The sequence below is a fragment of the Crocodylus porosus genome, unplaced genomic scaffold, assembly GCF_001723895.1.
Source record: "Crocodylus porosus isolate Cpor-Errol unplaced genomic scaffold, CroPor_comp1, whole genome shotgun sequence".
Taxonomy (NCBI): domain Eukaryota; kingdom Metazoa; phylum Chordata; order Crocodylia; family Crocodylidae; genus Crocodylus; species Crocodylus porosus.
The window spans coordinates 117,983,827-118,011,691 of NW_017728906.1; positions in this window are offsets into that span (position 1 = coordinate 117,983,827).

The window sequence follows — 27,865 nt, forward strand, 5'->3', positions numbered from 1 at the left end:
GTTATGGCACATTTAGTTTGTACGTATTATTAGAGGTACTAAACTTAATGCACTGTAATTATAGCACATTAATGTATGTGCAGATATGTCCACTGATTATGATCAGTGTCTCTCCATCTTGCTCGGTATCTTGTCATGTACGGGTGGAATCCACATGGGTGGAATATCTAACTCAAAAGGAAAAAGGAAGGTAAAACTAGATTATGTAAAAGTATTTAGGCACTTAAAGATTCAGATAGACTTCTAGTGGGATTTTCAAAATGACAGCTATGCAGATTTGGGTGATGAAGTGAATTTAAACCTCTAACTTTGTGTCAACTTTCATTAACATTTCTCTGAAGTATGAGATGAATATAACCCAGGTATTATTACAGTTCTATTAAAATAGTTTGCAATATTATTTCAAATCTGCTTTGACAAGTACCTCTTGCAGTTTGATTTATTTCAATGAGGTTTAAGTCAAAGTAGAATTTGCCAAATTGTTTCCCAGTGATAATACATGTTAAAAATATAAACCCCATTCCTAAAAACACATATATGTATTAGGAATAGAGTGACCACACATCCTGGGCAAACCAGGAAGTCTCGGCTTCAGTAGTCTAGTCCTGGCCAGCTGGTCAAAAGTCCTGGAGTGGAGTCTGGTGGGGATGTGGATCAGGATGGCAGGCACGGCTGTTGCTATGCATGAGCAAGGTGGGTGGACAGAAATAGGTGCCATCCTGCTGCAGTTTACTTATCTTGCTCCACCATTACAGTAGCAATGCCTGTCCAACTGCCTGCCAGGTGCACCATGCTGCTGCACTTCTCCTCTGGATTCCACTCTGGCACTTTTGACCAACTGGCTAGGACCAGACTATGGAAGCTGGGAAAATCCCAGTTTGTCCAGGATGTATGGTCACCTTAATTAGGAGTTTTATGTACCTCTGGAGGGGCAGTGAATTCAGCTGAATTACTCACATACACAATTATTTACATAAATAAATATTTACAGGACTGGTCTGGGACCTTTGATTGGAAGATTAATTACTGGAACATACTAGAAGTGTTAAACACATAATACTTCTGAATAGTGCATAGTAGTGATGGCTCACTTGATTTTCAAATCAGGACTTTCATTTATTCTGTTTTCTCTAATTGAAATTTATCATTTTTCTTTTCATTACAGAATGGATTTCTTTAAAGAATATCTTCTTGAAGATCTCAGTTTTGAAAGAATGGGTGAAAAAAATATCCCATTGAACATTCACTTGCCAGTGTTCTTTGAATCAAAAAAATGAAAGGGTAGATGTTAGAAACTCCTTAGGAAATCATTTACTCAAACCCCCAAAAGAGGGATGTGCAAAACCAGATCCAGAAATAGAATGATCGAAGTGCAGTCAGGTAGAATTAGATAGAATTTATGTATTTATGTCCAAGTTATCAATCACCAAAAATCACGCAACTGATTAAGAGTAGTATACTATTTTTTCCCCGCTGTCTGAATAACCATTTTTGGCCATCTACAGGGTATTTTGGCACCAGCGAATTTTATTCCTAGGAGTGTATGGATGACTTTTACAGACTGGTAAAAAGCCAGTGCCTTGACTTAGAGGGGGTTTGAATCTGGGTCTATGACTTCCCATCATATCACTTGAATCATGATGTCACAAGTCAGTCATTATTTCATCTCTTCTCTGGGGCTCCTTTTGAAGTAAGGCTCTAATACAGTTATTGGAAAAATAGAGAGAGGGAAGAACAGGGGTGGAAACTTGTGCCTCACTGAGAGCAAGGGCCCCTACTAAAACCCAAAAACCATTTCCCTTCAAAGACAGTAATCACCTCATTAAGCCATACATCTTTTAGCTTGCTCTCCTCCTCCTGACTCAACATAGCTCCCTCTTGTGGTGGACCAGGGTGTCATAAGTGAGAGAGCTATGCTGGGAAGTGAAAGATGGCCTGGATCAAGCTGTTTCCACATGGGAGTTAGAAAGGAGGCTGTAACCTAGTAGTTCTTCCTCTCAGGTGAGTGCCTTAGCTCTGAGCTATAGGGACAAAAAAATGGTAATATGAATGTAATGTGTGTAACAGGAGGAGAAACCAGGGGAAAGTCTGTAGAGCTGTTCTCACTGTTATTTTGGACTGCAACTCTAGAAATCCCTGGGATCATAAGGGAAAAAGGAAGAAGAATCTTGAGCCTGGAATATGGGGAAGAGAGACCAGAGTGTATATAGAATCTAGTCAGCCCTACACAGTGAAGCTGGAGATTTCACTGTTTCTTTACCTTTTACCTGCTACCTTCATTGGGCCATTGGCTTATGATCCTAACCCCCATAAAAGTGAGAACTTCCCCTTCCTTCTTGCATCTGTTTCTGGGGCTGCAGAGCTGGTACAAATTGGTGCCCAGGGTAGAATTCTGAAGGACACTAGTGAGGCAAATGGGGATTGGTGGTCAAAGGCCATAAGGCACAGGGCAAAGTACTGCAGTGAGTGTATAGATTTTATTTGTTGTGTGCTCATTTGATCAGGGAAAATGAATACCATATAGCAGGGGGTCCCCCTAGTGGAAGGGGAAAACACACACACTCCATACAGCATCTCATGACATACATTCAATCAAGCACTCTATAATGGAAAGCAACAAGAATGCAGTGAGTTGCATGAACAATTTGAAATGGAAGATGAGTTAAATGAGGATTTATTTAATGAAGATTATTTAATTGGAATGGGGATACTAAGCTAAAAATCCTGAGCCTGTTGCTTACATGATAAGGCAGGGAGGTCTACCATGGGCTCAGCAGTGAACCAAACAGGATTACAAGCACCTGACAGGGGCCCTTAGGAATCCTTTGAAACCAAGTGCAGGTCCTGACTGGGATTATGCAGCTTTCTTTAATTATAAGATGACTTCAGAAGAATTAATAGAAGAGTTTGGCATTGCCCTAAGGCTTTTCCACAAGTTACAGGACCTGCTGAGATACAGGACCTGGTAGCCCTTGGCCAGTTTATCACTCTGCAGTGGAAGGAAGTGGTAGCCCATGGCCAGTTCATGCCTTCAGTGGGAGGAATTGGGTCCAGCTTCAGTTAGGGAGGCCTCTTAGCTTTGATGGTGTCATAAAGCTATCCACTGAGATTAAGTAGGAGAGAAAACAGGAGCCCCTAGATATCCAAGGTGCTAAGGCAAGGGCCTATATGCAAGTCAGAGTGGAGAAGTCAGGAACACACATTCCAACCCCAGAGTCTTCATCCATCCATCCATGTGAACATGATGGACACATTGAGAGAGATCTGAGGTGAACTGAACCAGCTCAAGGAGAGTATTTAAACCCAGTCCCAGAGCAGTGTGCAGTCATCTACCCACTGCCTTGTGACCAGTGGGGTTCCCCAAGGCTCTGTCCTTGGGCCTACACTATTTAACATCTTCATTAATGATGTGGACATTGGTACCAGAAGCAGATTGGCCAAGTTCCCCGATGACACCAAATTCAGGGTAAAGCGTCTACACCTGAGGACAGGAGGGTGATCCAGGCTGACTTTGACAGGCTCAGAAAATGGGCGGATAAGAACCTGATGGTGTTTAACACTGGAAAATGAAAGGTTCTCCACCTTGGGAAGAAAAATATGCAGTATCCTTATAGGCTCGGCAGTGCTACACTGGCTAGCACTATGGATGAAAGGAACTTGGGGGTCATGATTGACCACAAGATGAAAATGAGCCTTCAGTGTGATACTGCTGCTAGTAAAGCAACCAAAATGCTTGCTTGCATCCATAGATACTTCTCAAGCAAATCCCAGGACATCATTCTCCCATTGTACTCGGCCTTGCTGAGGCTGCAGCTGTAGTACTGTATCTAGTTTTGGGCTCCATGATCAAAAAAGATGTGGAGAAGCCTGAGAGGGTACAGAGGAGAGCCACGCACATGATCAGAAGTTAGGAAAGCAGACCTTATGAAGAGAGGCTGAGAGCCATGGGACTCCTTAGCCTGGTAAAGCGCAGGCTTAGGGATGATCTGGTGGCCACCTATAAGTTTATCAGGGTGCTTACCAGGATCTGGGGGAACTTCTGTTCACCAGTGCACCCCAAGGGGTGACAAGGTCGAACAGTCACAAACTCCTGCAAGACCATTTCAGGCTGGACATAAGGAAGAACTTATTTACTGTCCAAGCCCCCAAGGTTTGGAATAGTTTACTGCCAGAGGTGATTCAAGCACCTACACTGAACACCTTCAAAAGACATCTGTATGTTTATCTTGCTGGGATCCTATGATCCATGCTTACTTCCTGCCCCTGGGGCAGGGGGCTGGAGTTGATTATCTTCCAAGGTCCCTTCCAGTCCTAATGCCTATGAAATCTATAGGATATATAATATATATGGTGTTGTTTGTATAGGAAATTGTATTCTCTTTCTGGAGAAAATATATCAGAAGAATTTAGCAATCCATATAAATATGTTACAAAGATGGTAGGATACCTAAGCTCAGTTAGCCAAGCTGTTAAGAAACATGAGGCTGTAGCCACACAAAACCAAAATTATTACTTTGCCTTCAGGATCACTGGACAGGTGTATGAGAGTTGGTGTGGATACAGAACCAAACCAGGAGTCCAAAAGACATGTAAGAAATTAAGTATCCCCTTATACAGTCATTAGAAAATTGTCTGAGGTGTTATATTAGCTAACAAGCAGGCCAGATGGACATACCTGCAGTACAATCAGATGGAACCCCATGTGTGTTCACAGGGCAGGAACCCTGGCCTGAAAAAGGAGGTGGGAAGGCCTGCTCATCAGTAGCCTAGATGATGGCAGAGGCTTCCCAACAGAACCCTCATCAATACAACCCCCAGTAGGTCCATTAGGGTGTTGCCAGAGGATGCTTCTGGGTCAAGATATGTAGGGTCGAATCCACAGCCCAATGGAAATGCAGATAGTGAGGATGAGCAAGTACTTAGGGCAGGAACATGGCTAGGTACCCAAAACTTACCAGAGCCCGTGAGGGTCCACAACCCTGAATCCTCAGGTATCCCACAGTAAGTACAGTAACCTCCCATGTGGTTTAGGGACTACATGGTGTAACCTTAGTTGGATGTGGGGGCAAATCCAGTTAAAAGTGGAAGTAATGTAATGTGAATGTAATGTGTGTAACAGGAGGAAGAACCAGGGGGCAGTGTGCAGAATTGTGCTGACTGCTAATTTTACTGCAGCTCCCAGAAATCCACAATGTCTAGGGGGCATGGGGAAAAGAAAGATGAAGCTTGAGCAGGTTGGAGGAAGAGAAAGAGAACAGTGGGCATTTATGCATGTGCTCTGGGAGTGGAGGCAGGGGTGTTATTCACCCATGGTACTAAAGGATCATCAAAGCATAATCAACACAGAGTTTAATGCAGAATACACTTAACACAATTCAACTTAACTAAATTTTTACTTCATTAATACATTAAATGTTATCTTAATAACCTGTGCATATATAGAGAAAGAAAAAACACTTAGTTCAATGGTCTCACCCAATCCCAGATTTTACTCTACTTCACAGAAATGGTGGCCAATCAGTTCCTAAAAGTAGAGGCTGGTCATCTGTTAGTAATGGTTCTTTTTTCAGTCCAGAAGTTGTTAGACAATGACACACAACCACCTTCCTTGTTGCCCCCCTTTTATGCTTTTTCTTCTGATGACTCCTCATTTCTGGGTGCCGTTGATTGTTTTCTCTGATCATCATACTGTTCCTGTTTTTATCCTGTCAGCATATTCCTTTGTTCCAACAAAGCCATCACATGCACACATGTTAATTTGGTCTTTTACTGGTCTCTTAACTTGGGCATGCCTAGGACTCCTAATTTGGTCTGTCCAACTCTGGAAATTCCAAAGGCTTTGCAATTGGACCCTATTGAGTTGGTCCCATCTTATCACCAGGAATCCTGGCTTTCTCTGACAAAAAAAATCCCCAACTTCTGAATTTAAAAAAGTCATATTTTTCTGTGATTAAAATGAAACACTACTAACATATATTAGTGGCATTTCATTTTAATCATGAAAAAATGTGGATTTTAGGTAACTTTTTTTTAATTTGAAAATCAGGGATTTTTTTTTTAAATCAGAGAAAACCAGGATCCCTATGATAACACTGGAACATAATCTGCCTGCGAAAGTGAATTCAAGGTTAGCTGATAATGTGGACATAATCAAAAGAAAATTTCAAATACTAATGAGGGTAAACAAAAACTTAAGCAATGGTTAAATAAAACTGAATATAAAAGTTTGACTAATACTGTAATTCACCACTCAAGCAGGTACAAATAAAGTGAAATACAACAAGCTACCCTAACGAGACACTTTAATTAGAGCAGCTCCAAGAACCTCTCTAATTAAAGTGCCTAGACTATAATGTGTATTGCTAGACCCCAACTCCATGAGGTGCTCAATGACTAGGAAGACGATGGTCCAATTGCCCATGGACTCTATTGCTCACCAACACATTGCTTGCAACAGCTTTATTCAGAATGGAGACAGTTTCAGGCAAGCTCCCTCAGTGACAGAATACAGGGAGCAGCAGTGAACAATAGTTTTTCCACATATTTATACACTTTGGTTTATACCCATTAACATTCACTCTATCCTCGCCCCTCCTATGTTCCACCATTTCTCCTCCCATCTCAACCTCCACCTCTGTTTGCTGTTTGGTTCATTAGCATGGAATTGCCTATGTATTCCATTCATTTATATTCCTTTTTGCTATGAGCACATGTCTAAGGCCATGAACACTTTCTTTTGGTCAACAGTTGGACTTTGGAAGTTTCTTTACCAATCAGCATCAACACTTTTGCATATGTTCATTTTCGTTACATGTTATCTTCCTCATTCCAATCTGTTTTTCTGTTCTAAACTGTGCCATCCCCACCCTTTTTGGGCCCCTGTATCTTATCTCATTCCTCGCTTTAGCTGGTTCACAGCACAGACTTATTTGCTGCTTTTTCCAGAAAAATGGTTAATACAATGACAATGGTTACCTGACATAAACAAAATCTTTATATATATATATTTTTTTTCCCACTATTTTAATACACCATTTTGGCTTGTAGTCAGCAGCTTTTCTGAGCCACAGGTTAAAGCTTTGTTTCAGCTGCAGATCCAATGCTCCCCAATAATCCAAACTATTGTTATCCTAACATGTATCTGTGTCCCTGTGTTCAAAAATGGCAGCAGGGACATTTTAAATAAAGCTTTAGATAAAGTGTCCCCACCGCCATTTTTCAGTGCAGGGACACTAATACATATGATGCTGGAGTCTTCTGGATTATGGCAATTACCACGCTCCAGCAGGCTCAATTAATCAAATCTGTTCTGATGCACTGTAATTACAGCACATTGACACAGCCTTGCTGCACATTTATAGTACCCATGAAACCTGGTCAGCCCTACACAGAAGAGTGCTAGAGTTCTCACTGGCTCTATCAGCCAAGACTGTGGATTAAAGGAGCTGGACACACATTGCTTTACATTGGCCACACTGTTCTACATTGGCCACACAAATACCATCCCCCTCTCACTGGGCCTCAAGTATTCATGCCAATTGCTGGGCCATTCTCAACCTGCCCTGCTGCCCTTTGGACATAGTCTGCAGACCTGCCAAAGTTTCACAGACCACAGGTTGAAAACCACTGCCCTACGTATAATGTTTAAAAAATAAACAAAAAAGACCCCATCCCCAAAAGCAAAACCTAGAAACCTTTTATTCAAGAAGATCTAGCAACTCCATCCTTTAGAAGCAAGGAATTCTAAGTTGGAGCATGAAAGTAGATTTTATGAAGGGTTGTGCTCTTTGCTAGCCTTATGAAAATATACTCCAATTTGTCTCTGTTATAAACCTTTAAAAATTACTGGCCATGTTTACATGTGCACTTTATTTCACAGTAACCTATTTTACTGAGCATTAAAATGCCATGTAAAAAAGTGTGTTTACACTAAAGCACAGTAAAATAGACAACTGCATATTAAGCATGATGTAAAACCTGTGTGCATTCACTACTGCACACTAAGGGGCATTTGTTTAATACTTCACATTGGAGATACTAAATTTAATGTGCATTAGGGGAAGCAGCTTAATGCATGTGTAGACATGCCCACTGTTCACAAATACACAGTCAATGTGTGTTAGAATAGAACAGGAAAAGTATCTGAAGGTATTCCTTCCTCACAGATCATGCCTGAGGCTCTTACAGCTCCTGTTTTCTCTGATAAAAAAATTCCCAATTTTTGGATTTAAAAAAGTAACCCAGAATCCACATTTTTCTGTGATTAAAATGAAACACCATTATGTACATAGCAGTGTTTAATTTTAATCATAGAAATCACACCTGAGTTAGCCCAATTACCAGAAGCAATGAAGACCTTGTTTTTCTTGCCCGGCATTTCTCCACAGTGCCATAGGTTTGGCTCTTGACTCTGTTTTATTTTAAAAAAAAAAAAAAGCTTCCCCTTCCACTCAGCTTCTTGAGTGCTAATGGGTGTTTAGGAAAGGGTTGATGAAAGTAGAAAAAGGATAATTTTCTGATGTCACTTCTTGTTCCTGGCCCAACCATTCTCCAAAGCAGCACTAAGCACATGGTATGGATTCTGCTTATTTGAGCTATGATTTCCAGGGATCCTGGTTTTCTCTGATAAAACTTAAATCCACAATTTTTAGACTTAAAAATAAACAAAAATTCACATTTTCCTGTTGTTAAAATGAAAAACCACTAATATATATATGTTAGTAGTGTTTTACCAGTTAGTGTGTAGTCATTTGGTACTTGTTTAAGTCCAGCACATGTGTAAATGTGTCCAGTGAGTTGGAAAGAATGTCTCATTTTTTGACAACTTACCTACCTCCATATGGGAAGTAACTGTAACCAATTTTATATTTTGAAAATGGGATATTACATTGGGAAACGACCAGATATTTTATATCATTAATAGGGAAATATAGGCAATATACTTCTGTCTAAATGCATTCCCTATTTTTTTTTTAAATTCAATAACTTGAAAACAAAGACAGAGATGTTCAAAATGTTGATAAGCAAATGGAGGTGAATGACAGCTAGTCCAAAGACAAACAATTATAAAATTAAGGAAAAATAAATATATATTTTAGTGGATTTATGCAAGTACAGAAAGTACTGCACTCATAAATAGACAAGAGGTGATCCCAGCAAGTAGTAAATTGCAGACATTTTCAATGGACCTATCTATCATTCCAGATCAATGTTTGCAGATGGACTATATATTACAGGACCATTACAGAAATTGGACAGCAGAGAATTATCTTATGTAATGCTGACAGAATGTCAGACTTTGGCAGAAGAGGAACGGTATATGGAAGAGATATGTCATAGTGAGAATAGTAATGAAAATAAAGAAAAAAAATGTTCTTCTAGGTGAGAAATCGGAAGTGTTTGGGCAACAAGGAATGTAGTAATTGGTAGTTGGTGCTTTAAGTTTCTTTTAGCACACATTTAATCTATGTGGCTTTATATATTAATCTAGATGTTTTGTTATGGCTCTGTGAAATTGGTTTATGCCCTGATCCTGCATGTGGAACCATACAGACCCAAGGGACAAAAAAATAAATAACTAAAATCAAGGCCAGATACACTTCTGAAATGAATTTACATGGATTTTAATAGTATTATCAAAATTATATATAAAAGTTTCTAGGTTTACAGCACCTAAAGCAGAAGCTGTTTCTCCACAAAACAGGAGTTTCTGTAACATGTACATTCTGTTCAATATTCCCTCAAAATCCAACCCATAATACGACCACACTGCTTTTGAGTGCCTTTGACTTTGAGTACACAGTTTGGTCTTTATGCCTGCTTGATAAGTGCGTTCTCTGTCAATATGAGTAACAAACACATCAGTATTAATTACACTGATTAGTTCTTTGAATATTTATTCACTGAAATCCAAATCTACACCTTATCACCTTATCTCATTTTATTTACAGCACCAAAAAAACCTGTTACTTAGTTTAGAAAAAACAGACATAGATAAGCTGATCAGAATTCAAACCATTCTGGGGGGTTTTTTAAAGCTCATATGCATATATATTATATTGCAAAAAGGTTAATTATGCTGAATTTATGTGTGGCAATACATCTCCTTAGACAGAAATTGTTTTAGCCCTACAATTTCAGTAAATAGTCTATCTAAATGATTTAAGTAGAAAGAGGGTTTTAATACTGCTACTTGTTTTTTATTCTTGTCCAGAAAACTTGTCTGTACCTAAATAAAGCAGTGGGAACTCAGAGCAGGAACACTGTGCATTCTGACTCAGTACATATGAACTGCTGCTTTGACATTTATAGGCATTCTTAGTGAAAGGTGATATTTTTTATTTTTTAAATGTTCTTTTTCATTTAGGCTGCACAAAATGGAACATTAAATAACTTATTTATATTCCATACAAAAAATCAATGTGTCAGAATCTGCCATCCTTAATCAAGGAGCTATTTACTCTTTGGTAAAATGAATAAGGATTGCCTGGTGCAAAGAAAGGCTGAAAACTACATAAGAAGTACTTCGGAAGAATGAGACACTATTCCATCTAAGTGAATGTAGTTGCCTAAGTGTAATTTTATTCTACCCTGTCTAAGTCATGACAATCCATTAATGCATCTACTTTTATTATATAATGTCTTCCTACCCTTCAGACAGTTTCCAAATAGCAGTGATGAGGAGGACAACCCATCCACCTTTTGCATTAATTGTTTTCAGGGTCTGTGTCTACACAAGACACTGACTGTGCAGTTGTTTATAAGTACTAAATGACCGAGCAGTAACTCAGGTAACTGCACAATAGTGTCAATTAACACCTTTTTTGTGATGCTGACTGCACAGTAGCCTGAGACTAATGCACAGTAACATCACATTGCACTTTTTTCCATATGACCCTTAAGTGTGTGCAGTAGTTTTGGCCTACTGAACAATCAGTGTCTCATGTAGACATGGCTAGGGAGAAGAGAATTTCCATTGTACATCATACAGACCTTAGGAACTCTTTAGAAAAAACTACTGTTAATCTTCCAGGATGATCAGGAACCAAAGGTGTAGCCTACATGTACTTTTAGTCTATATGTCCATTTGAAACTAAGCTGTTGCAAAGTAAATGTTGACTACACTACTAGCCAAGCATCCTCAGGGTTGCCTCCCTTTAATAGCAGGCCCAAGTAGAATGAAAAAGGTAGCTACATATTCATGGCTGGATGACCTGCTGGTTTAGTTTAGAGTGGAGGGATTCTGTTTTTCGTTCTCATGTGCACCTCATAGGGTATGTCTACACTAGACACTGACTTTGCAGTTGCCTGATACTATTGCACAGTAGTGTCACATGGCAAAAACTGTGATGTGACACTGTTGCACAGTAGTATTAGGCTACTGCACACTATCATCACAAAAAACCCCACATTTGCTAGTGCTAATGAGCAGTAACTTGGGGTACTGGGCATTTATTTAGTACTTGTTTATACAAGCACTTGTGTATACACATACTAAATAAATGTACAGTAACAACTGTACAGTCGCATCTCATGTAGATGCAGCCATAGAGATGTAGAAGGGAAAAAATAGATGTCAAATTATTTTGTTAACATTGTTTTGTTAAGCCAGCTGTGCACTTGATAAGCCTGCTTGTACACTTTTTGTTAAGCCTGCTGTGCACTCCTCATCACTCATACCATAGGCAGTGGCTTTGGTGCTCTTCAGCTAAACCATTACATGATTGAAACAAACATAGCTTAGGTTACTGAGACTGAAGCAAAAAGAAAAAGGAATAAAAATACTTCAAAAGTGAAATTCAACTACTGAAACTAGCTAGAAATTGACAGCTAATTTATCAAATATGATATCTTGAAAGAGGTTGCTACAAAACAGCATATTCCTGGTAGCAACACAGAATTCATTATAACTTGACCTGCCCTACTTTCTGCCCTGCGATTACAATGACAAAGAAGTGTTTAGGCATGTTAGTCTGAAGTCAAGCAGAAGGTGGGGTATTGGGGTGTATTAGAGACTAATTGGTACATGTTGGCATGAGCTTTCATAGGCAACAACCAAACTTCATCAGCTGCTATGAATGCAATATGAATGCCATTCATAGTACCTATTAACTAGGGATCCTGGTTTTCTCTGATTTAAAAAAAATCCCCAATTTTCAGTTAAAAAAATATCCCCAAATCCACCTTTTCCCATGATTAAAATGTTTATATATAGTGTAATATATATATTAAAATGAAATATCTCTATATATATATATATATATATATATAGTGATATATAGAGATAGATAGATATAGATATAGATGTTTCATTTTAATCATGGGCAAATGTGGATTTGGGGTTACTTTTTTCACTGAAAATTGGGGATTTGTTAAAATCAGAGAAAACCAGGATCCCTGCTGATAACATAGGCTGTTGGCCATGAAAGCTCATATCTTTCTATGCCAGTTACCACCTGTCCTATCCTACCTTATTTAGGGCCACATTCTACTATTTTTTCTGCAGGTTCATGGAATTGGAGGTCAGGATACAAGAAACCCTCCAAATGTATTTGTACAGCATTGGAGCCAGACTGCACTCATTGCATTCCCCAGACTTTTGTTAAAATTTACATACAAGACACACAAAATTAGCAGTGAGACAGTTTCTCATGCATTAGGAACCTCAGCAAGGAATTACATAGGTTTTTATTCTCTTTGGTTAGGCTGTGTAAACTTTATGGGCATTTTTACACATGCAAGCAGCGCAGCACCCGGCACTTTAAAAAGTGTGCAGAGCTGTGATGTTTGCACTTGTATAAGCTGTAAAATGCACTTCAGTGCTGAGAAAATGGTGGCAGTGTCCTTTTGAACTAAAACACACTAGAGGTGCTTTAGTTCAAAAGCTCACCGCCGCCATTTTCTGCATGCTGACACGCATTTCATCCCTTATACAACTGCACATGACACAGCACAGTTCACCTCAGCTCGCATCTAGAGCAGACTTGATTAACTGAGTCTCTCCTGAAGTGGTGGATCTCTGACATATCACAGGAAAAAAATATGTGTATAAATGCCCTATATTTCCAGGACAATGTTGAGCCATCATCATCATCACATAATACTCAGTAGAGTGTTTTCTATATTCTTTGTACAGAGTCATTCATAAGAGTCCTTTCCCTGTGTATTTTTATTTAAAATCATGTTTTTAATTAGAATTACATTTTACAATTGATTTAACAAATATGCTTTTCTCTCACATTTCCTGACTTTAAATGCTACTAACTAAATGAAATGTTGGAAAATACTTTGGGGAATCAGCATGATTTCACTTAAAATAAAATCTAACTTTTAGGACTATATGTTCTATTTATGTTTCATGAAAATATGATATTTTAAGGTCAAAACAGTAATTTCTGCTGCCATTAATTCCTGTTGTCAAAATGGCTATCGCCCAGAAAGATAAACATACTTTATTTTTTTTACTCATATTCCATCATTTAAAAAAATCTTAACTAACCAAAAAAATCCCTATATTTAAAGTTCCAAGGTTTTGTATTTGAGAGACAAATTTTTATATTGTTCTTTTTCCTTTTTTTAGTGGAGAGGATTGACTACTGTTTTCCCTGGCCAAAGACAATAGGGAAGGAGTCCAATTCCATAACCTAGTATACTGAGCAATCCCCTACAATAAAGAGAGATCTCATTTCTGCTCCTGCCTCTTGGTAGTATTTATAATTTTTGCATTTTGCATTAGTCATAATTATAACTAGCATCTAATTCAATATTTCACTGAAATAATGGACTCTTTCCATTGACCTCATGGCCCCTGAATCAGATCTTTGAAGCACTGAAAATTATTATTACAATTGTAAAGTAGTTGCAAAGTATTTAATGTTAATAGTATCCCACTGTATGAAATAATTTAAATAATATACATATGTGTGTATATATATACACACATATACACACACACACACACACACACATACACACACACACAAACACACACAAAGAAAGAGAGAGAGAGACAGAGAGAAAGAGAGAGATCTATTACACTGAATGGTGCAAGAGAATTTTCAGAGCAGGAATGCAAATAAAAAATATGAAATTAATATTTCAAAGCTAAATATTTTTTGTGTGAATGGCTACTGAAGCTGATGAGCTTTTTGCTTAAATTTTAGTGGACACTGGAACATGGCCTAAAAAGCACAGCTTAATTTTCAAGATTGGATACAGATTTTAACTGTTTTATTTGATAGACACTTTTCCTATGATAACAAAATGGCTCTGACAAATTTCTTCCATTGTCAAATTAAAGCAAGTTAGTGATGTTTTAACATAATTTCTGAAGGACATGGAAATGTACAGATGTAAAAACCATAGTTTAAGTTCAAAGCAATATTAGCTATGCTTTTTAATAGAATGGAAAGGCAAAGTGAGGTGAATGACCTAGCCTTGGAACATTGGGAATTAACATCATTAGGTACAGAACCTAACAATTTAGTTTCTAGCTCTGGCTGTGTTTGCTTTCAATTCTTAGTACTTCTTAGCAATATTCAGAGGGCTCTAGAACCAGAATTTCTCTGCAGAGAGAGGAATTTGACTGATACTCCATCAGAGGAACTTTCTTCACCTGTGTGAGCTGGATCCTTCCTCCTACATAGACTGATGCTGCCCTAGGCAGCAGCTAAAGGTCAGTACCCACTCTGTAAACCTGAAATGTATGTACTTTGTTTTATATGTTTGATTTTGGTCCAGTCTAAGTGTTAATGACATATCTTTTAGCTTATTTTATCCTATTTTTATTGTTTTCTTTAGTTCATTCTATTTACTTTACTGTATAATTTATCATGAATTGTCGATTTTATTTGCTTCTTGCAATACCTGTTTATTACCTGGGTATCCCTAGGTTGGATTATAGGTTTTAGAAAGGAGGGCTCTTGCAATCACATCTAGAGCCACATGATATTTTATTTAGGACAATTGTTGGAAAACTGATAATAAATGACATTTCAAGGGACAGGCTTAATAACACCAGAACCCTGAACTGTGAGGATTTTATTATACTTGATACAGTGAGAAACTCAGTATCTGACCAATGGAAAACTTCCTTCTCTACTTTCACTAAACATATCTCTACTAGAAACAGAAATAAAGATCTAAGAGAGCGACTTTAATCCGCATAAGATAACTTTTTCAATATGAAACAGAGCATAGCCTAGTTTTTAGTCAAAAAAATTTATAACCTCTCTTCTGCTATTGGAAAATAATATTATGTAGCAAAATTTAATCCTTGAAAGGCTTAGCCAGGTACTCCACTGTGAGCCACACTTTTAAGAATTTATGTTAGACACCTGGGACACTTGTACACGTGATGAAACCTGCCTGTTTTTTGCAGTTTGTGTTACACTGTATACATGTGGAAATTTTTACAATTTAAATTAATTTGTTACATTGCAAACTAAACCACATCCACTTGTAGCTTAGTTTGCAACATAGATATTTGTAATGTTGCAGCCTCTTGACAGCTCACTCTCCCTGTCATGGAACTTGTGGGCTGAGACAGGCCTGATCCTTTTTGGGGGGGGCGGGGCTTGCCCAAGTCTCCCACAGCCAGGGGATGAGCTGCTAGCAGCCTGAGCATCCTTTGGAGATGCAGTGGGCCCTGATCCTTCTCTCTGTGGCAGCAGTGACCCCCAGGGTGACCGAGAGGGTTGGGTTAGTGGGTGGGTGCTGCCTGGCTCAGAGGCAGCACCAGACCTGATTCACCTGTTTCCTGATCCCAAACTGGGGCAGCATCCAGCCTGCTAGCAGCCTGTCTGGGTGGCCCTAGGGGGAGGGGTGTTTCCACTGAGGAGGGAAGGACTAGGGCCTCCTGCAGCTCAGAGGCCACTCAGCCTGCCAGCAGCTAACACCCCGGCTGTGGTAAGTTTCTGCAAAATAAATAAATAAATAAACAAATAAAGGATTAGGCCCCTCACTGTAACCATGACATAATTATCACAATTAAAAAACATCATTTCAATTTAGGGGACTAAACCTTCATCACATGTATAAGTGCCCCTTGTGATAACCAGGGAACCTGGGGGTGGGAGGGGTAATAAAAAAATCCCCGATCATTGGATTAAAAAAGTAACCCAAAATCCACATTTTCTCAAGATTAGAATGAAACACCTCTATCTATATCTACACTTATATATTTGTGGTATTTCATCTTAATCACAGAAAAATGTGGATCTTGGGTTACTTCTTTATATTTGAAAATTGGGGATTTTTTTTTAATTTATCAGTGAAAACCAGCATCCCTGCTGATTACTAACACCGCCCCCTACCTTGTTTATTTTTCTTTAACATTAAGGTATGGCAGGAGAATGAAAATGAGGACAGGGACAGGGATTGGAGCCTACCAGGCACACCCACCTACAGTGATTACAAAAAGGATGGAGCTAAATTGTTCTTAGTAGTGTCAGATGACAGATCAAGGAACAGTAGTTTCAAGGTGCAGCAAGGGAAGTTTAGGTTAGATATTATGAAAAGCTTTTTCATCAGGAGGGTAGTAAAAACTGGAACAGATTACCCATAGAGGTTGTGGAGCTTTTATGACCAGGATAGACAAAGCCTTGACTGGGATGATCTAGTTGGGGATGGTCCTGCTTTGAGCAGGAGGTTGAACTGGGTGACCTCTTGAGGTCCCTTTCAACTCTAATTTTCTATAATTCAATGATTCTATGTTGTTTGAAATAAATCTTTTGAAAGTGATGTAGAAAGTGACCGCTTCCCTCTTTCTCTGAAAATTCCATTAGAATATTATGGGGAACCTTTCCCCCAAATTTTACAACTAGCTTCCAAATTAGAAATAGTTAATGAAAGGAGAATTCAGTGAAAGAATGAGTTACAGTATAAATGTGATGCTCTATTCAAAAACACATTTTCAACGCAATGTTCCCCAAGAATCAATTACCCAATATAAATTAGTTGTACAACAGTTGGAAAATATTCTTACAAAAAAGAATAAGTTTTCTGGGAATTGTCAATGTCAATACTATAATCCCTGGTTTAATGAAGAAAGGCTCTAAAGTTAAATGTGTTTTAATAGATGCCTTAGATGAATACAAGTCTGAAAATGGTTGTGATATATTTGTCTATATCAAGAAGATTTTTAAAAAGTACAAAATAGTTAATAGACAAGAAAAAGAAACAACATCAAATTAGATTATAGGAAAAACTGGTAGCCATGGAGAAAATAATGAAAAGCAACATTTTTGGCAAATTCTACCTGAAGGGACAAAAAAAATAGCTTATACCTTATGCATATATCCATAAAGATACATGGGTATGGGGGGGTCTTGTTTTAAAAAAAAAAAAGTTTAACAACCTACTTGCATATGGCAAAGTAAATGGGTGCTTCTCACTAAAGGAAATTTCATCTATTAAACTACAAATATCACAATCTGACCTATAAATTTCAAGTTAGATTATATATATATACAAACTGAGAAAGGGAAAGCCCCTTGGCCTTTATTTTCTTCCCTCATCAATCTGCAAGGAATAGGTTGACCTGTAATATCCAATTCTCACCAAAAATTTTAAGAAAATTATTTTAAAAGGCAGTTTCCCAAAGTAGTGTAATGAAAATATAGTAGTCACCATTTTATATATAAAATGGTTATAAGAGACATCCTGTGTCATATTAACCCATTAGTCTTCTGTGTATTCCTGACAAAATACATGGGTAACATTTACTTTTTCATTTTTAGACATGGATTGCTGAAAATAATATTTGGGACACAAGCAGGTAGTTTCATAAAAAGGTTATTCCTGTAAGAACCATTGTTTGGTGTTGCACAATTTAGCATCTAAATTTGTAAAACAAAAAAAACACCAAAACATTTGTATGTAGCCTTCATGGATCTAAAGGGGGGGGGGATTTGATTCCATAGGCAAATGTCAAATTATGAAAGAAACTGGTAGTTACATGAATGGATAATGCTTTCCTACAATTAATTGTTTCTTACTATTCAAATACAGCATCGAATATGTGTTACGAGATTGGCAGTGCCCTGTCCAATAGTTTTCCAACAAGACAGGGTTACGACAAGGATGTTTGCTTGCTCCACTGATTTTTAATTTATTCTTGAAGGCTAACAAGGAATCAATTCCATGCACCCATGATTTTGAATGACCCTATACATATCTTGCTTTATGCAGATGACACGTTAATAATGTCACATCCCACATAACCTCCAAAGATTACTATTACTAGATGTTTTTCAGCAGTATTGAACTTCAAATAGCTTGGAAATCAACACTGCCAAATCTAAGACACTGGTTTTTGGAAATGAAAGGAAAACATGAGTTCTGTTTTTACAGGAAAAAGGAACTAGAGATGGTGTCTTCTTTTAAATAACTTGGAGCATTTGGGAGACAAAATGTTTTTTGGAAAGAACTTTTATTAGACCAACTAAATAGTTTTCAAGCTTTTGAACACAAACACCGTTCTCAGGCAGAGAGAGAAACTGTTGGTGAACTGTGCGCTCTCCTGGGAAGAATAGAAGCTAATATGCAAAATGCAGATCTCTGAAAATGTAAATGCATGGTAGTAGGGATCAGAGGGATAGGAGACAGTAGGTGTGAGATAGGTAGGGGGGAAAGAGGGAATGTTGAACTGGTGATAGAAGAATGTACCTGGTAAAATGCAGACAGGTTACCTGTGGTTATCAGGTGGCAGACATATTATAATGTGCCATAAAGCCAATGTCTATATTTAGTTCATGATTTTTTTGTATCTAGTAGATTGAAAGTGAAACAAACTGTGAGGAAAGTTTGATCTTTTTACAATAAGACAGGCAGGGGAACATTTTTCTTTAAGGAAGCTTTTATCTCTAACTAATTCTATGAGGGGCAGAGGGCAGGTGCTCATGTACTTTGAAACCAGACTGATAAATGTGAGCACTTTAGCTCAATTAAGAACTCCAAATTACTGAATGAAAATTAGATCTTTTATGCTTACCAAATGCCCAAGAACTGCATTACAGAAATCTCTCTTTTATTAAATAAACCCTGATTTGAAAGGTTAAATAACATCTATATTCTCCTCCAGACAGTTGGCTTAGAAAATGTACTGAGTGCCACTTCTCTAATACTTCATCTGTACTTTAAAAAAGACATCAGCTTAAAAAACAAAGATACCACCATGCAAACAGATATGCTGGCAGTGAGACTGTCTCAAATACCCATCTTTTTAAGAGTAATTCCTTTGGAATAGAAACCCACAAGCTACAAACAATGACAGGCCATTATTAAATTGAGATTTATTCTTATATGAGATCTGCAGTTGTCATGAGCAGGTGGTGTTAGACCCCATATTTGGACAGAATATGTTTTTGTGGGAAGAATGAGATAAATGAATTAAATCATATTTAATTCTTTCTAAAACTTTAGAGCCTATCCTATATTCCACAGATATTTTTGCATTCCTTGCACAAAGAGTAAGGGCCAAAATCAAAAAAAAAATCTCATTTTTTTGCAGGGGGGGTTATGTTTAATACTTCATTTTATTTTTTTTGTTTATATCATCATACACTGTGTTCTTTTTAAATGTTGTGTTCACTTGTGAAATGGATAATATTCTTGTGTGTTTTTAATAAGAATTATGCATTGCATAGTTATGTTGTTGTATGTATTTTTATTGCTTCTTTTATTGCTCCTTTTATTGTATTGTTTCAGCAAAAGCCTAAAATAAACTGCTACTACTATAGCAAGCAAACATTCAGAAGGAAGATAAATAAATGGCTTTAAAAAAAAACAACAGCAACAATATTATTGTTACTTAATAGTGGACAACAGTGAACCTATTCATCCTGTAACTGAAACATTTGTATGCATTTTGAATTATGCATACTTTATTCGAACAAACTTAATTTTGACCTATGATCATATTTTGATTAGGAAACACAAAATTCTTCTTAAAAGAGCTATAGCTTTAGGAGAATATATGCACACATCATCAGCTTATAAATCAATGAATATAATACTTTATTCGTAACTTTTTTTTTTCCCTAAAGAAATGACTTAAAATAAATAATATTTTTCATGCAAATTATATTTCTTAAATTGCTATGAATATTATAAGATAAAATCAATATAAAATACATATGAAACAATTACCTTTCTCATAGCTCAGAACTATGTGATGTGGGAATACTATGTTATGGGAGAATATGGATTTCTTTCTTATCTGCCACAACACTTAAATTTATTTGGATTTTTTTATTAAAGGTTAAATATTCTTAATGATATATCCTAATAATATTTTGAATCAATCATTTCCTAGGAAGAAAGTTCTTATCTTTTTATAAGAGGAAAGATGTGTGGTTAAGTGCTTAACAACACAGTACTGAGGGTCATAATATGACCTACTGTGAGTATGACCTTGTCAGTATACAATATTTTCATAAATTCAACACAAAATATTTTTTCTATGTGACGGGCTAGCTGGCAGTGACTTAGCCCATGGACTTTAAAGGGGTAAAAGATGATTGGAGGACTTGGGATTCCCTTTCCACACCAATCAGGCCCCAGAGACTCACCCCGCCCCGTGTCCCCTGATTGGCCCCTTGGGTCACCTGGAGGGGGATAAAAGCAGCAGTGTGGGCTGATTCAGGAGAGAACAGCAAGGGACAACAAGGAAAGAGCTTCACAGAGCTGGCAAGAGCTGAGCCAGCGGGGTAGGAGCAGTGCCCCAGAAGACCCTGAAAGAGCAGGACCTGCAGGCAACAGTGGGACCCTCAGAAGTGTGGCATGCGGCCAGCAGGAGAGGCTTCCCCGCTCCAGTAAGGATCTAAGGAGCAACCTGAAAGGTTCCCAGCTCTGCTTTCAGCTCCTCCAATCAGAGGTCAGGCAACTCAACGTGAGGCTAGGGCTCCAGGAAGGTCAAGACCCCTAGCTACCACATGGGAAATCTGAGTTCAAGTCCCAGCTGGAAGGACTTAGGGTGAGTGAGATAACAAGAAGCAGATCTTCTTGCAGTAGAAAGGGGCCATTGGGTTTTCCCCCCTTCCTCCAGGTACCAAGGCCCTATGTTTCCTTCTCATTTGACATTTTGCATCTTGTGCCTTTTTATATTTCACCAACTGATATTGTTTGTTCTGCTGTTTGTGTTTTATATTTTGTTTACCCTGTTTTTGTCAATGATAGTAAGTGTCTAACCTTTGTTGAATCCTGCCCCCTTGGGCCATTGTAGTGTCCACTACAGCCTCTGATTTATGCCTGTTATGTTCCCAGTATTAAAAGGTATATGGTTAAGCCCCCATTGGTGGTCTGGCTCTACTCTATAGGGGGAGAAGAATCTCCACACCTCCCACAGCACTTGCGTACCTGCTTGATCCCTTCAATTGGAGAGGGGATACCTCTTGGAGTACCGCCCAGGTTACATCTATATGAAAAGAGCTATTCACTAAAAACTGTGCCTCTGCATCACAGAGATTTGATGTTATTAGTAGGGGTGTATGAAATGCATCGTATTCAATTTAAATTTAAAATCAACCTTAAACTGAAATAGAAAAGTGAAAACTCTGGTACTATAAATGCAACCTTGGCATTCCACCAACCATAAATTGTCCAGATCCTGGTATCTTCCTGTAGAAGTTGCATTTATAGGTGTCAGTAAAGTGTTTTGGGTTTGTTTCAGTAACCCTAAACAATGAATCAACAAGGAAAAAAAAATAAGAATTAGATTTTTCTTAAGCAAGACACGTCTAACTCTAGCTAATAAAAGGATGTCATATAATCAAAGACACTATAATAAAGCACACAAAGATCATGTTATAGTCCACTTACAGTATTAATTTTATAAGTGGATTTAGGCATCTAAGGGTATTTTTACATGTGCTCTACAGGTAGAGTGTAGAGTGTTTTAATTAGAGAAGCTCCAAGAGCCACTTCTATTAAAGCACCCACAGCATCTTGTATATTATCAGCATCCCTGCATTTTAAAATGGTAGCAGGGGCATTTTAACTAAAGCCTGTTGAATGAGCTTTAGTTAAAGCACCCTTACTGCCATTTTGTAGCATGTGGACACTGATATACAAGACATGGAGGCTGGCTGGAGCACGCTAATTGGTATGCTCCAGCAGACTTGATTAATTGAGGCTGATTTAATGCATTGAAATTATCAGGGATCCTGTTTTTCTCTGATTTAAATAAATCCCCAATTTTTGGTTTAAAAGAAAGTGACCCCAAATCCACATTTTTCTGTGATTAAAATGAAACACCACTAATATATAGAGATAGATATAAAAATAAGTTAGTGGTGTTTCATTTTAATCATGCGAAAAGGTGGATTTGGGGTTACTTTTTGCTCTGTGCCCTGGGCAGCTGCAGTACATGGAGCAGGAGTGGCTGCTATGGGGTTGATGGTTGCACTGTGGCCTGTCACCACTACAGCTACAGCTATTTGGTGGTGCCCAGTCACTCCACTCATTTATGCTACAATATAAATATTTTCAAAATGAGGCCTAAAATCAGATACTGACCTAATCATAAAAATATATTATTTAAACTGAAGAATGCATATTGTTGTGCTGGCCTTTTTTTTCCCCCTATAAAAAGAAAAAAAGCTATTACCTTTTTATTCAAGTCATTTCAAATAAAATGAATGAAAACAGGAGGTCATTTGCTGCACCTTTTATTATTTTATATGTGCTTCTGCAACTTCCTCAAATAATAACAGAGCTCATAAAAGAACATTAGGTCTGTACACCATAATCACCTACTAACAATAATATGATATTGAAAAATGACGTTATATTTGTAACCCCTTGGGCTCTTCCAAGAGAATGAGAGTACAATTGTGCATTACATAATGTAAAAAGGTGAGAAAAATATTGCAGGCTGTGTTACAATCTAGAGTGCATTATTAGCTTGGAAAGACCAAGGCAGTCAATGTTTGGATCACATTAGCTACCATTAGCTGATTCAGAATGATTAAGATGAGAAGTTATATCTTTTTCTATAATTGTTCACTGAACTATTGTTCCTTTTCACATGAAAAATGAGAGACAGACATTCATTACTGGAAACAGTTTGCCTACCCATTTTAATTTTCTTCCCATACATAGTTCAAATTTCATTTCAGTATGTTATCCAAGCAGATAGTAAATTATCATTTTTATTACATTCTAATGCTGGGTATAGTGGGTCCTTTTACCATCCAGGGCAGAAGTAGAAGTAAAAAGAAAAAGAAAATGTTCACATAGACAATTGAGATTTACATTCTTAATGTTTTTGATCTTCTAGTTGGGAACCTAATTTGACCCATGATATAAATGCAAGATACACATAAATATGAGCAACTCACTTTCCCATGCAATGTTCTTGCCATGATATTCCAAAGTATAAAGTATATATTAATTGACATAGCTTTTATTTCATCTCATAAAAAATGCAATGACTCATACAAGATCAGGGGGAAATGTAGCAGGCACTGCAACTGGAACAAAAAACTCCTAACTCCCAGCCCTGTGTTCTAACTAATGCATTCTTAACCTTTTTTTGATAGCAAACATTCTTATGTGAGAACTTTGATAATTAATTAGATCAAAGCTTCCAATTAAGGAGATGAGCGCAATCATGCCCGTCAGGGTAGTCACTCTTCTGTTACAGTGCTGCCTTGGGGTGATTAGGGAGAATTTATATAAATGAATAATTGAAGCTTAGGCGTGAATAAAACTAAAGCAAATTAACAGTTTAGTGAAAAAATGACCCAAGTACAATAAAAAGCTAGAACAGACCTGAATACACAAACTATGAATAACAAGCAAAACTATTTTATATATACAATTCACAAATGGAGGGTTGGTTCACTCCAGAAATGTCATTCTCCTGCCTCGTTGAATGCAATATACTCGTGATACTCGTGTCATCTTTCTACACTTAAGAATTCCAATAGCCATAAACCATATGCATGAAGACACAACCAAGCAATACAAGGACAACACAAATACAACCTGTTATAACCCACAGGGTTGGGCAATACATACCAAAGGGCTGTCAGCCTCTCAAACTAGATGGCAGTCCAAAAGCCACCTTATTGCAGCACCTTATCAGTAGCTTGAGGATTTGGGAGATGGTCTCACAGCTATAGCATGCTATACTGTAGAAGGCCAACAGTCTGACCGCCCTGGTCAAACACAGGCTTTTACATAGCACCTTGATCCAAATCAGAGGCTACACAATAAACAAACCACACCTCTCAAAGCACATCACTTGATCAAACGCTCACATAGCACAAAACCAAGCCACACCCACTAAACATAGAAAACGTGCAAACAAAATTTATACACTGCTTCTCACACTTGCTCTATTTATAGATTCCTGCAGGAAGGTTCCAGAAATTCATACACATCACTAATGCATGTGTGCTATCACATTCTCATACCTTCCTTGTATCACACGTGTGCACTAGTCATGCACAGATCAGAAGTGAAGGTATTCTGGTACTTTCAGGGTCACTGAGCATCAGGGATTCTGTTTTTTTCTGATAAAAAAAAAATCCAAAATTTTCAGTTTAAGAAAACTAATCTAAAATCCACATTTTTTTATGATTAAAATGACATATTTATATTTTCCATGGTTTTGAAAAATGAAACACCATTACACACACACACACATATTATATATATATATAAAATGGTGTTTCATTTTTCATAATCATGATAAAATGTGGATTTTATCATGTGGTTTACTTTTTGTAACCAAAAATTGTGAATTTTTTTTTTTAATCAGAGAAAACCAGGATCCCTTGTGAGTATGCACCAGTGACCTACTTGATCTTAAGAATCACACAGGGGGCAACCTACTCAAACATGACATCATACTTTTGCACAGAGATTATGGAGAGATACAGGCAAGGGAACTGGAAAGCAGAAAAAAAATCTCATAGGGGACGAGGAGCCAGCTGAAAAAGACATGGCAATGCGCAAAGGGAGAAGAATGCCGTGAGAGCAACGTTTCTGAAGCCACTGGTCCATGAGAATAGAGCAGCCCCAAAAGGCAAGGGAGGGGACACATGAGGAAATGGACAGTGGAGATGCATTCTTAGAGGCCCAGGATCATGGGTGAGAGCCTTGTAACTCCTGAGATCCAGCTCTGAGCTGGGAGGAGAGCTTGGCTGGCCTATATTGAGCCGCAAGACTCAGAGGAGCTGGCTGGGGCATGAGGGTGCTATAATTTGGGGCCAGCCAACAGGCAGCCCCCACACTAAAGCAGCCTCATGCCTCAGCCAGTCTTATCATCTACATGTATGCTGAGATGAAGTAAATAACACCCCCATAGGACAGTTCTTTCATTTAGGCAGTACTGTCCTATGGCCTAGTTTACTCCAGCCTAACAGTGCCTCATGTGTAGACAGTAACACTTTACTGCAAAGCTAATTAGTCAACTCCATAGTAAAATGCATACAAAATGTCCCGTAGATGCTCCTTTTAACTACCAAAGTATAATTCAGTTTGAATAAGGGTGATCAGAGTTTGGACTCAAGTGAATTCCAGAATGCCTAAAGCATATTCCTAATTCTATTTTCAGAAAACATTATACTGCTCTGAAATAAATGAAACCTTTGAAAACCATCTGAAATATGAACCAGACATGGTCATTACTATTTTCATTTCTTAGACAGCTTGATATCCTCCTGAAAAGATTTTTTTTTTGACTTCATGAACTCAACAAGATTTTCTCATCCCATGCTAATACATCTTGTTTGCTGCGGTTTTTACTAAAAGATGAGGCAATTATATTGAGCTACAGAAATGTGGATCACTATCCTATAGACATTAAATTTAGACTTCAGACAATTGCCAAGGTTATAACATAACTTTCATTAAAGCTTATTTGCATCGTCTGCTTATGTAATATGACTCAGCATGCTTCAAGATAACCAGTTTCAAAAACACCATTTTCTGCCCACTTCTCATAATGGATTTTAACACACAAATCTGACAGATTTTTGCACTAATGACTTTGATGTATACACTTATGGAATATTATTTTAAGCACAAGAGTGTTCTGGAAAAGTTCTGACAACTTATTAAAGGAAAACTTATACAAATATTACACATGGGACTGTTTTAAGTTTTATTTAGGCAGGCTGACTAATCTTTCCAGAGCAGCAGTTCTTACATTTTGAGACACAAGGAACCCATCATTAGACTCAAGGTACCCCTCAAGGCACCTCTTAAAATACCAGTTCTCTACACTGGCATCCTTACCAAAAATATTTGGAAGTGACAACATAGGTCTGGCACACCTTATACAAACTGCCCATCATGAAGAAGACCAGTGAACTCCAGTGGCAGATCCTTCACAGGGCCCTGACCATCAGAATATCTGGCAACCCATCTGAACCTGAAGTGTACTCAATCTTTCCCTTTCTCTGACAGATAGCTGGAGAAGATGCTCTTCAGTGACTTTCTTGACTGTCTTCAACTCTATCAGATTTTCTTTGTTCTCAGTGTTATTTTTATTCACTGGACTTAGACTTCCTTGAACCTGTATACATTTTCACTGTCCTGTACTAAGCCACTAATAGAAGAACCATCTGACTGGCCAACTTATTTCTGGTAACACCAAGGAGCTGCAGGGTTTTGCTTCCAAGAGCCAGCTCTTGTGATACCCTCTGACTCTTGTAGTTCCTTGTCATGGTGTGGCTCTTTTAAGTCTGGGCACTTTTGACTGCCATACAAGATGGGCCAATTTGTGATGCACTAGACCATTGAGGGAGCACTATGTACTGTTGCAGATAGCCTTCTAGTCAAGAAAGGATGACTGTAACTCACAGAAATAGAAATCAATACATTTTCATTCTTTGGTTATGGCAAAGCTTTCCAGTCCAGTCCCTTTGGGGATTATACAGTCTCTCTCTCTGTCTCTCTGTGTGTGTGTCTCTCTCTCTGTCTCAAACCTTTTAAAAACAGTCAAAACAGAATGTCTTTTTTCAGGGGAGAAGATTGACTTTTATGTATCTAAGTTTATGTCACAATTCTCAGGTTGGAAAATTAATAATAAAAATAGCAAAATCTTGAGGTTCTCACTTGATCCAGGATTAGATGTATTGTATAAAAAATCTAATGTTTGATTCAGAAGTTAATTGTGACAGTTGGCAACACTGAACTAGATATACAAACTATTTTAAATATAAGCAAAAAAGGAAGTCAGACATTGGGCTTGTCTTCTTTACCAGTAAAAGTTGAAACTGTCTTTATGCTTAGTGCAAAAGCAATAGCAATGAACTACTCTCAGTACAGCAGGAAGTACTATTAAAGTTATTTCTTGAATTCTTTGTGCCACTTAATTTCAAACTACAGGTGTCTGGAAACTGGACTAGCTTGTATTGCCCATTCACTACTGTATTATAGATTAAAATAAGTCATACATATGAATCAAAAATCAAACATTCTATAACAGACACAGTTATTTTAATGTATAAAATATTCTATGGCAGAGTATTATGTTACAAAATAATTACTCTAACACTATCTATTCATCGCAGAACTGTTTGCTTCACATGCTGTCTATATAGAATTGGAAATTATATTCTGCATCTAAAGCAAAGGCACTGCTTATTTAGGGCATAAAGACATTCTCTGTAGTTTGTTAATGTATTCAGACATAACATTACCCCACTACAATTGATATTTACAGTAGGAGTTGTTAGAGTGAAATTACGATGAAATATTTAGCAGCTATTGTGTTCTGTTCACCTTATATGTACTACAATAATAATAATAATAATAAATAAAAGCAGTGGAGTGAAGGTCACTAACTATAGAAAAATGATTTTTTCACCATATTCAGCAAATATAATGGATGTGTTTTGATTTTCCCTGA